Source organism: Halichoerus grypus, chromosome 1 (genome assembly GCF_964656455.1).
Source record: "Halichoerus grypus chromosome 1, mHalGry1.hap1.1, whole genome shotgun sequence".
Lineage (NCBI taxonomy): Eukaryota > Metazoa > Chordata > Mammalia > Carnivora > Phocidae > Halichoerus > Halichoerus grypus.
The window spans coordinates 84,396,859-84,409,434 of NC_135712.1; positions in this window are offsets into that span (position 1 = coordinate 84,396,859).

Below are 12,576 nucleotides of genomic sequence, written 5' to 3' on the forward strand. Positions count from 1 at the left end.
GAGACTACGGAAGCCGGAAGCGCTGGGCTAAGCATTTCCTGAGCTAAGGGCTGCTTACCGTTCCGAGGTAGTGATGTGTGAGAAGTTTGTTTTTTAAAATTTCTGTGATGTTATTATTACGTTGAGATGGCCCGGGCTCAAATCTAGGCCAAATAATAATTCACCCACCTATATACTGAGGCGCTTCTAAGTGCCAGTGCCAGGGCGAGAACCCCAAACGAGTTACAAAGGTTCTTCCTTCAGAGTACTCGCTGGATAAGTCACTATCTACGTCTCAGACATAACCACATAAAAATGACTGCTCTGGGAGATTTCTTGGAAGTCTAAGGCCAGAAGAAAGGAAGGATACTAACATTAAGCACCGGAATTGTGTTCTCCATCCATACTCCGTTCACTGTAATGATTTTTAGAGTTAGCTTAAAACCAGAATGGCTTTAATGTCTAGATATATGCATATATGCCTTCTTTTTTATTTCTTTAGCTTATTTAAGTGGCTTCTAAAAACTTAGTGCCCATAAGATTTACAGTGTAGTGTTGTGTACATTAAAGTCAATATAGTGTATGTATGGGTAATTCGAATGATTTACAAAGGTAATTGTGATTTAGGCCTTTTTCCCCCCTTAGTTATTGACTTGAGAACTTAAATGCTTTAACTCTTTATACTCTTACTTTAGAGATTGAGGAAACAGGCCCGAGAGTCTCAATAAATTGCTCAATATCACCCACCTGGTAAAAGTTTAGAGTTAGGGTTCCAACCTTGGTCTTAATAGATCTTCACAGACAATTGCTGGAAAGAGTATATTTATCATACAGAAGGCCTAATTTCCTCTGATTTTGAGATAATATGACTTTGTTTTATTTCACTATATTAAAATCCATGCCATTTAAATATGTGTGGTTTAGTACAGTCCTCTTGAACAAAAATAAATGGTAGCAGTTATTCTGCCTCCTCTCCAGCTGTGTGTTTTTGCTGTCTCATCACCTGGATAGAAGACCCTGTCCAGAATACAGTGTATGCCTCTACCCTGTTTTTGAAAAATCCAGACAAATAGTTTACTGAGACTTGAGAAGATGCAACAAAGAAGGATGCAAGTTTAAAAGATAATACATTTCAAGCCACTATGAGCACATAAGGAAAGTTTACTCAATGGTACAGACTGATTTGTGTTAAGCTACAGATCTAGAGAATGGCTGATATTAGGAAAGAGAGTGCTGTCACTGAAAGCCAACCACCAAAATGAACTATATAGACATTCGGTAAGTCATGTGATTTTAGTTAGAGGTGATCTGTTATTAAAGATCTAATTATCTCTGGAGGGACTGAGAAGCCCAGTATCTGAGAACCAGATGCCAGACAGTGGCACTTAGTCTGAGAAGGCCAAGTTGTTGAAGCCATTCTTGAGTAGAACATGCCTTCATCACTATGGGATCTATTATTTTTCCTAATTTTAACACCAGAGTAAACTCCAACCACCCCATGTCTTGAATATCTAAAATTGCTGTGGTATGACCATGGAAACAGGAGAAAGTAACTGCTTTTAGAGGGTAAGCAGTGTTCCTCAAGAGTGAAATTTATCGAATACTTGCTGTACACATAGTAATGACGGGGAAAAAGCCCCACAAAACTTCCAGGAGGTATAATCAAAACTCAGGCTGGGTCCTATCTTTGGTTGGTGCTGGCCTTAAATGGAGGTAGTCACAGTAGGTAAGTGCCAGAGGCAACCTTATTCTTCACTTTCCAAGTTCTACTTCCACAGCATGGGGTTAGGCCTTTTTCAGTTACAGATGGATTTGAATTAATTTTCTGCTGGGATAGTATCCTTTGACTTTGGAGGGGACTGAGTACTGGATGGTTGACAGGATTGGAGGGAATGAGGAGAGGAAGTGAGGGGGATTGGTTTTGCATTTCATTTTGGAGAAACTAGTCCCATGTTCAGGATTTCTCAAGGTGGACATAGAAAACACTTTTCTTTCACTTCTTGCTCTATTTTTTTTGTTTACTGGTTTGACCTTTAAAAGAATCTTTTAAAAATCTTTTTTGATAAGATTTTCAGATTAAGCAGTATGAATAATCAAGTGACTATGGGAAAGAAGAGCAGTTAAGGCATTCAAGACAGATCTTTGGTGTCTGGATCCTGGGCCTATTTTTATTGTGATATCAAATTCCATTTTTAAATAAACACAATAAACATCTTTTAACAAATACTCTCTAGGCCTTGGAGATACAAAGATGAAAACAACTGATTCTTGAGTGGTGCACAGTCCAATAGAGGATCAGACATAAGAAGAAATGGGGCACATTGTAAGTACTATTGTCGTGGACACCTACTAGGTGTCTGCTTAGATCCCTTATTTTTCTGGGGGATGAGGTAGTGGGAGTTGATGGGGGTAAGAGAGGAGAGGAGGAGGCAAGTATGTGCCTTCCAGGAGGAGAGAGCAATATAATTAAAGAAGTAGAAATGTGAAAAAGAAAGATGCGTTCTGGAGACAGCAAGTGTGAAGTTGAGGTAAGTAGGAATATTTTAGTTATGTGTATAATTTCAGGTAGGCTATATATTGGTGGGAAGAGACCCCTGTTTCCTCTGTGTGAGAATACACACACACACACACACACACACACACACACATTAAATGTTTAGCAAAGAACACAAAAACTTAGCCAGAGCAAGGTAGCCACAAAAAGCAAAGGCAAAAGCAGCATATCTCAAAGTAGCTTTTCTTGGATCCCCCAAGTTTCCCCAAAATAACATGCAGAGCTGCTAGTGACACGATATGCAAAAGATGAAGTCTGTCTGGATCTCAGAAACTTGTGTATTGCCACATGGGAAGGACTTAACACAGATAATCTGTGACTATATACGAAATCTATAGACAGGTTTTTTTCTAGTTCTTGATTCTGATGTAAACAATTTCAAAAAGACTCATCCTCACCTGGAGTTAAGGATGAGATGTTTGTATCAGGGAAGTGTGAGTAGACCCAGGTAAGACCATAAGGATATGTTAATATTCCTCCCTTTAACTTTTCAGCAATTTTTTTCCCAATTTTTTTTCTTAAAAAAAATCCTTTTTTTTTTTTATTGTTACTTAAGCCAGCTTGAGTAAATTTATGGTTTGGAACGAAAGGAATCTTGACTATACTGGGAAGCCACCAACTAGTATTTTCTGCTCTTTCTACTCTGCCATTTAAAAAATTAAAAAAGAGATATGGAAAGGTTAAGAATTTGTTCAAAAACTAACTTTAGAATCCACGTTATCTATGTATCTAGTACTCTTTCTACCATGCCATACCATCTAGAGGGTCAGCTGAAACCATGCTCTTTAAGAATATAGTTTGTAAATATTCCTGTATGGAACTTATTTTAAAACATATTATTATGTGAACTTCTAAAGATAGCCTTGAACCTTTTTTTCCCCTATAATGGGGCCACTTGGTTTTATTCATAGGCACACAGTGCAAGAGGCAGCTTTGGTTCCATAGAAGGTAGTAGCTTTGTTCTATTCAGAGTTATATATGGAGTCACCCTGGTTTAACTCAGGGAAAAAGGAGGAATACTAAATGGAAAGTATGGCTAGATCAGCCAAAAATTCATCCTCATTATTAGAGAAATAATTCAGACTTCTTCTGATAAGGGTTCACTCATCCCAGTAGTCTTTGTTTGAAAGGATTATACTACCTTCTCTTCTTATTTTTCATATCACAGATTAACACATCTCTTTAAGAAAAACATTGTCAAATATTTATCCACATGAGGGTGCTGTAAGATCATTGTGGGTATCAAGTTTTCTATCCTTTACCAGAAAACCTACTGCCAATTAAACAAGGACTCAGGGATGGGGAATTGCGATTTACTGTGTAGAGTCATTTTAAGATAGTTGTGTCTCTAACACCTTCTCCATATTTTAGTTACTGGTAAATGTTTTGATGATATTATTTTAATGTAAGTTCATATCTCATGGTCTAGGATCGATTAGCTCAGTAATTTTGAATTTTTCTGAGAGGAAAGATCATCACTAATTTTAGTTACGGTTTAGGCCAGTTAGCTCTGAACAGACCCAGGGGTGAACACTGCACAACTCCAAGGTGGGGTGAGGGTGTTGGGGTTGTTGCATTTACATCATAATCCATGTATGATGTATGTGGCGCTCCTAGAGACGTGTAATGCTGGACCATACACTGTGGCCATCTGTAGTGCTATTCTCAGCCAGCCATTTTTTTCCGTGTTTGTCTTTGTTTACAAAAAAGACTTGGAATAGGATGAGGATATTTCAGAACAAATCCAACATGATTGTTGGGGGAAAAAAAACAGTTAAAAAGACGTGTATGATACATGGATTAGGTCAGTGTGCTTATCTTCAGGTACTTTGTCAGGACAGCTTATAAAGATACAAACACACACATTTCTTAGATTCTCATTTTGTGGCTGTTTCTCAGAATACTATGCCAGCAGGGAACATGTCAGGATTATAACCAAGCAGTTTGATGCTAAATAAACAGTGTTCTTTGTCAATACATTCTGGTTTGGCTTGATACTCATTTTTAATGCAATTTGGATGTTTCTTTGAAAAAGAGTAATTGATCACCTTTTAATTATTAAATAGTAACTTCTTTTTATTTTATTGATAGCAGCAGCAAAGGAGAATTTCAGAGACTAGAAATGTGTTATTGTTCTAGTAGTATATTGTCATCTCCTTAATGGAATCCATTAGAAGATAAAGCATGTCTGGGTAGAGATTAAACTTTGATCCTACCCAGTTTAGATACAACATTTGATTTTTGGTAGATATAAAGGGTCTGATTTCCAAAAACAATTAATTGAATAAATGAATGAATGAATGAATTCAGCAAATATTTATTGAAGGTTGGGCACTGTTTCAGATTTTAGGGATATAATAGTTAAAAAAATACACCAAGATTCCTGCCTTCAAGAGATTACATTCTGGTAGAGGGAGACAATGAGCAATAAACATAATAAATAAGTAAATGATGCAGTATATTATAAGGTGATAAATCCTATAGAAAAAGAAATAAATCTGGGAAAGGGGCACTGGAAATGCAGAGGGATAGGTGTATTAGTTTTAAATGGAATGGTTATCAGGACTCACTGAGAAGGTCTCACTGAGAAGATGACATTTGAGCAAAGACTTGAAGGAGATGAAAAATTAGTCATTTAACTTATTTGGGAGAAAAGAATTCCAAGTAGAGGGAACAGCCAGTACAAAGGTCCTAAGACAGGAAGGTATGTGGTGTATTGAGGAATAGCAAGGAAGACAGTATGGTAGGAACACAGCAGGAAAGTGCGGGGTTCATAGGCTATGGGAGGACCTTGGCTTTTACTCTTAGTGGAGTGGGCATTCCTTTAGGGTTTTAAGCCAAAAGACACATTAAGTCTTTCATTATAAAAGGATCTCTTTGGCTGCTGTATAGGTTGGAATTAACTAAATAAATATTGCTTATAATAGAAGGGAAAAACTTTTATAGGAGACTAAATATCTCTTGTTTCTTAGGAAACATGATTTTAAAATTTACTCATCATTGCATAGAATGAAAATATGAAGTTCAATGGCTCTGAGAAGATTAAGAGTGTCGGTAACTATTACCATGAGATAGGGAGTTATCATAGTGGAAACAGTTTAGGCCAGGAGTCCGGGCTGCAACTTGGGGGCAGATCATCTAATCTCCCAAGCCAAGTCTTGCTACCTTTAAAACTAAGGGATTGGACACAATGAACTTTAAGATTTAACCCTTTACATTCTCTGTTTTATAATAAAAACAATCCAAGTGCTAAAACTTCATGTCTTTCTTTAAGCCACTGTACATCTTTTTCTATGAAATTAGTATGAAGTTTTTTTCCTATTGCATTGCATTGCTGGTAAGTGTGAGTTCCTACTATGGATGGTCTCTGTAAATGAATGAGTTTCTCTAGTTCCAGTTGGTTGCGGTTAGAAAAAAGACCAGCCATATTGAGTCACTATATTGTATACCTGTTAACTACATGGGAATTAAAATAAAAATCAATAGATAGATTCATAGATAGATAGATAGATGTCACAGAGACAGTTTGGCTGGTTAGTCTTGGGTAGTCTCAGTGTGATAGTTCCATGATGTGGTCCATGCATTCAGCATCCTATTTTTCAAGAGTAGAAATTCAATGCAGGTTTAGCAAACAGATAGACACTAACCAAACTAGCTAGACACTGATTTAGAAACCATATTGATGATATTTTAATGGTGAAATATAGACGCTATGTGGACCAGAAACTGATGTTGAATACCAATATATTCTCCCATGAGAAACCAACTATAATCAGTTTATTTGTGAGCGTGGAATCAGAGCAAAAGCAGTCTGTTGAGTGATGTTAATGACTAATTCCATCAAACTGTGTAATCTGATACATTTATTTCCTCTATATGAGTATTTCCATTAAGGCTATCAGATACTCTGCTCACGTAGGCACCCCACACTCTCCCTTCCTCCCTCTCTCTCTTTCTCTTTCTTTATTAGCAGTTATATATTCTCCATATATATACATATACATATATATACATATACATATATATATATAACTGCTGGTTCTGAAGCAGTTTTCAGTGATTTTTTTTAACTTTCTTAAAATGGAAGCCCAGTATACAAACAGATAACTGTAGAACTACCTTTGTTGAAGCAGTGACAGAGATATAATGAGAACTCAACCTATTAATCCCCTCTACCTGCACCCCCACCATGCATGTACTAAATGATGGCTGGAGAGATACCTTTGAGGACTATCTCAGACTTGTTAACAGATTACTTCTCCAGGTGGAGTTCAATATCATTGATTATGTTTCAGCTTAAGTTATAATCATATTCTAGTCCTTCTTCTGTATGTCTGTACTGTAACACTCTGGAACTGAGTATTTCTCAAACTTCCCAGCCATGCACCATTTTCTCCTTTGCTTGTAGCCACTTCTACAGATGGGGATTCTTGTGTATTATGCTAATCTGATTTCCAAGTTCAGGAGGGCTCTGTTCTTTGCCCTAATAAATTCACTATGAAGCCCTTTATGATACGGTCTCTGCCTGTGTATCCTACCTTATTTTCAACCCTCTCTATAAATCATTAGGACTCACATAGATTTTCTTTTTTTTTTTCTTTCAACCACATAGATTTTCTGATATTTTCCAAATACTCCAATTTTTCTGCCCGCTTTAGAGCTTCGGTACTTGGTATTTTCTGAAATGTTCTTCCCTCACTTTTTAAAATTTTCTATTTTCAGGTCTCAGCTCAAAGATAGCCTCTTCTCTATCACAGCACTCCATTTTTTCCCATAATAACAGTTATCATAATTTATTTCCTTATTATCTGTATTCCCCATTAAGATCCGTGAAGGCAGGGCCTTATCTGTCTTGTTCATGTCTCTGTACTCAATAACTAGCTCAGTGCCAGCATATATGAGGTACTAAATAAATACGTTTGAATCAATGACAATGTACAAATATGTATATGTAGATACCACACTCAGATAAAGGATATGTCATAGTGTGTCATATATGTCTCTTTATTTTTTTCTTCTCCTAGTTTGTATTTGGTTTTTGTCTTTTACCTTTTGTTAATCAGTAATTTCACTATGTCTCTAAAGATAGTTTTTCCGAAGTGTTCTGTGCATATAGGACAAATATCTGCATCCTTGTTGTATTAGTCAGCGTTCTCCAGAGAAACAGAACCAGGAGCATGTGTGTATATGTATAGAAAGAGATTTATTTTAAGGAATTGGCTCATGTGATTATGGAGGCTCGCAAGTCCAAAATGTGCAGGGTGGGTTGGCGGGCTGGAAACCCAGGAAGGGTGGATGCTGCAGTTGAAGCCTGAAGGCTATCAGGTGGGAGACCAAAGAAGAGCCATTGTTGCAGTTCAAATCTGCAGGCTATCTGCTGGCCACACTCCATCTGCTGGCTGAATTCTCTTTTGCTCAAGAGAGGTCAGTCAATTATTCTGTTCAGGCTTTCACCTGATTGGATGAGGCCCACCCACATAATGGAGGGCATTCTGCTTTACTCAAAATACATCAATTTGAATGTTAATCTTATCCTAAAATACCCTCACAGAAACATCCAGAATAATGTTTGACCACATGTCCAGGCACCATGGTCCAGCCAAGTTGACACAAAATAAACCATCACTATTGTGTTGTACTTCAATGCCTCATTTTAAGACAGTGAAGTTTATTTGGAGTAATACAATCTTATGTTGGTGAAGCATCTGAGACCATATTATATGAAGAATAGCTGGAAGAACTGGGAATGTTTAGAAATTCTCTATTGATCAATACACCAGGTTCTACTTTTGTTCATACCCAATGTCTTTCTGAGTTGAATCATCACTTCTTACTAATATCAGAATTGTAATATGGATTATAAACATTTCAGTGTCTTTTGGTTTGAAATTAATTTCAGTTAAGGGCCTTTATCAACAGAATTTCTAAGCTTTGCAGTGCTTTTATTTTGCTATTTCTAAGGTCTAGAACTTAAGGAGATTTCTTACCCACTGCAGTGATTTCTGCAAGATAACTTCTGTGTTAGCACTGAGTAAAAAATTATCTACCATTTTGCATGAGTCACTGACTCTGGTTGACTTCCTTTTTTGGGCTATAAAACATCACTCCTAACTGTAGCAGCCCAGGGTTTTGCTGTTAATCATTTCAACCCATTTCTATGGCTACATTTTAACCCTTTCCCCAATAATAATAAACAAAACCAAGCACCATGACGTTAGGAAAGTTTTCTTGGTTTTGTTTTTGTTATTATTTTTCTATGATACTTGGACCTTTCATTAGCTGGTGATCCAGAATTTATTGTATTCATTTTCATTGGTATCATGGTGTCTAGCATGAATATGAGAGTGGTAGTTCGTTCATTCACCTAATGTTTATTGAATATCTATTGTTCCATGCAGTTCTAGATGCTGGGAATTCAGTGATGAACAAGTCATAGAAACATCCTAATTGAAAAAAGGTAGCATGAATGGCTATTGCTGTTGATCCTTAATTCTGTATCTGTGGACTTAGATATGGAAGAAAAGTGGATTATTTTATAGCTTTTACCAGTTTCACAGTATAAAAGAACTAGTATCTTTGTTACAATTTGAAGATTTAGAGGAGAAAAAATTCACAATAGTATAGTATAATTTCACAGTAACAAATACCATTGCATTGATTATCTCTGTATAATTAAAATATTTCCAAATGCTTTGCCATTGGCTCTTACTTCTGGCCAAATTAAGGATAACTCATTTCCTGAACTATATAACAAAAGAGTTTCTGTAAGACCCTTGGAATTAGTGGCATAAGAACTGAGTCAGTGAAATTTTTTACCATTTACTGCAAATTTATTTTATGGAATATTCTGAATTAGCTTAATCCCCTTTCCCAGTGTTCATGGAGAGAGAGAGTAGAATTGTGAGCAAGTATTCTTATGATTGTATTAAAAATGATTAAACAAAAATATATTTTACACAAAAAATATTGAATGGATTGATAACATATTGCTGCTGAAATTCTCTGGGCAATCTCTATATTTATAAACCTATTTACCTGTTTGTCTTTTTCAAACATTGATACCTTACCTCTTCTCAGAACTCTGAGACTTTTTGGCATGCTTTTCTATTTAGGTTGAATACCCTCTCTCAGTTTTCCTAAAACAATTGTAAGTGTTCATTTCAGTTTCTCCTAAGATTCATGTTAGACCCATGTTCACCTAGGGCATGTGACACTTTTCTAGGGCTAGCCTTACCACATCATATCTCAAGTCTTGGAAGGAACCAGGAAAATCCTCTTAGATCTTCCTCACTTGAGCCTCTATTTGCTATCTTCTAGTGCATTATGTTTTATTTTCCCCAAGTCATGCAGTAAGGAAACACCAGCACCCTAATCTGTCATTGACTGCAGGCTCCTATGTTATTAAAGTCTGAGATTCTTCAGTTTTATTAGAAAGGAGGATAACTTAGTCCCTTCTTTGTTCTCCAGGAAGTTGCTTTTCCTTTGTTCTCTAGGAAGTCACTTTTACTTCTCATCTTCTTTCTCCCTTCTAGTAAGTTCTTTTGTCTTGTTTTGTGAATGAGTCTTCTAGTCCTATTTTATACATCAGATATCTGGATTATAGTCATTATAATAGCAACAATATTAACTGTACAATATAGTTTTTAAATCTATGGAAATTGGAGATAAAGTATAACAGTATGATTTATGAATTATTAGTTGATGATTTTTTTCTGGTCCAAATGATTAAATGGTGATCCTCTCCTCAGTTGAACACCTACATAGAAGGATACCCATTATTTTAGGGATTGCCAGTAATATTGCAAATGGAGAAAATCGAAAGCCTTGACTTTCACTTGTAGCTATGACTGATTGACTGGTGCCAGACTAACCTGTTTATTATAAACAACGAAAAAAACTCCACAAAAAACCCTGGACAAAATATATGAAATAACTGTTTTCAGACTATAACAACAGTCAGTGCAAGACCACAGTGTCTGAGAGAAGGGAATCAAGTGGGGTAAGTCCTACAATTGCCTAGTTTTCTGGCTGGAGGCATTTACTAGACTAGACATTGGTAGAGAGAGGTGGAGCCAGAAAGAGCATGGCAGCCTCACTGAGTGGAAGAGACAGATATCAGAGTTTATGGAGTCTTAAGCAGTTGGAATTTATGGGGCAGAGGGCCAAAGAGGAGGGAGCTAAGCAGGGAAAGAACTCTGGAAATTCCCATAGATGTCCCTTTGTGTATTTGATTGAATGCTAAGCTGTATGTATTTGGGTGAGACCCCACAGGGCCAGAGAACAACTACAGGGAAGCTGTAAGCTGGGCAACCATCGAGTTTCACAGGATTAGGAGATGTTTGAATTCTGACCAACTAGGGTAGACAGGCCTGTTGACACTCAGAATTAAATAGAGATCCTAAAAAGGCTATACTTTTAGTTTTAGTCCTGAGGGCTAAAACTAGGCATAAAGTCTGTTTTAGAGCCACCACAACAAAGTTGAAAAAGAAGCTTCAACATGATCCAAGTTAATTTCCAAGTAAATTAATTGCCTGCCAGAATAAAACTCAACTCCCTTTAATGAAACACATAAAACTCACTCAACAATAACATTCACTATGTACAGCATCCATCAAAAATTACTAGACATGCAAAGAAGCATGAAAATGTGACCCATAGCTAGGTTAAAAAAATCCATCAGTAGAAACAGTTATTATAAATATGTACAAAGAATTAGAGTGGGAATGGAGGGAGAGGCAAGGAAAGAGCTTTAGCATTTTTTATGTACATTTCTGCCTCGGAATGAATTTTGGAGCAAGGACAGAAAGAGAGAGGTGGTAAATCCCTTCTTCCCTTCTTCCTCTGATGGATTTATTCTCTGTGAATTACCCTTTCTCTTTGGGACTCTGGTAGGCTTGCTGAGGCTCACCACACCATAGCAACTGGAGAGTAATGGTATAGCACAGCAAGTGCCTGCTGACAACCCTAGGTCTAAGAGGTATATGAAAAGCAGTGAGTAGTTCTCTGTGTCGACAAAAGAGAAAGGTGAGAATGAAGGACTCAACAGACTTTCAGGAGGTTTACCAGTCAGCCAGGGTGGAAAGACCCCTCAGGAAGATGGAGAGAGATCAAAAGAGGATGTTGTCACATCTCAGTAGATTGTTAATATAGTGGGGAAATATGATCTCCAAGGAAACCAGCTTCAAAAATGAGACCAGTTAAAATCCAAAGTGGACAACCCTTCCACTTGGATGTCATAGTGGCATTATTTAAGTCCCCCAGCCCAACACCAACCAGGGAAGAGAAAAAGGACAAAGGGAAAGCAATCTTAAATAGTACAGTAGTCCCGCGCCCCCCCCCACCACCATGGTTTTACTTTCTGTAGTTTCAGTTACCCATGATCAACTGCAGTCAGGAATCAGATGATCCTCCTCCTGATGTATGGTCAGAAGGTCAATAGTAGCCTAATGCTAAGTCATGATATCTGTATCATTCATCTCATCATGTAGGCATTTTAAATCTCATAACATCTCAAGAAGGACAAGTACAGTACAATAAGATATTTTGAGAGAGACAGATCACATTAACATAACTTTTATTATAATGTATTATTAAATAGTTCTATTTTATTATCAGTTATTGTTGTTAATCTCTTACTGTGCCTAATTTATACATTAAACTTAATCATAGTTATATATGTATAGGAAGAAACATAGTACATATAGTGTTCAGTATTATCTACAGTTACAGGCATCCACTGGGGGTCTTGGATGTATCCCTGCAGATGAGGGAGGACTACTGTATTGAGGTTTTCATTTTGATACATCTCAGTTTGTTACTTGTTAAACAGGCTAAAAGAAAATGATTTCCTGCTTCCCAATTGCTTTTCTGAGCGTCTAGCTGTAGATTCGTTACTGGATAATTTTAGAGATGTGCTCATTCTATAGAGGAATAAACATGAAGCCAGCCTACCAGCCTATGAGAAGCTAATGAACCTTGTGTAGGTAAGCAATTTAAAAACTAATATGTAGGTACATTATTGAGAGGAAAGGTAAAAAAGCACA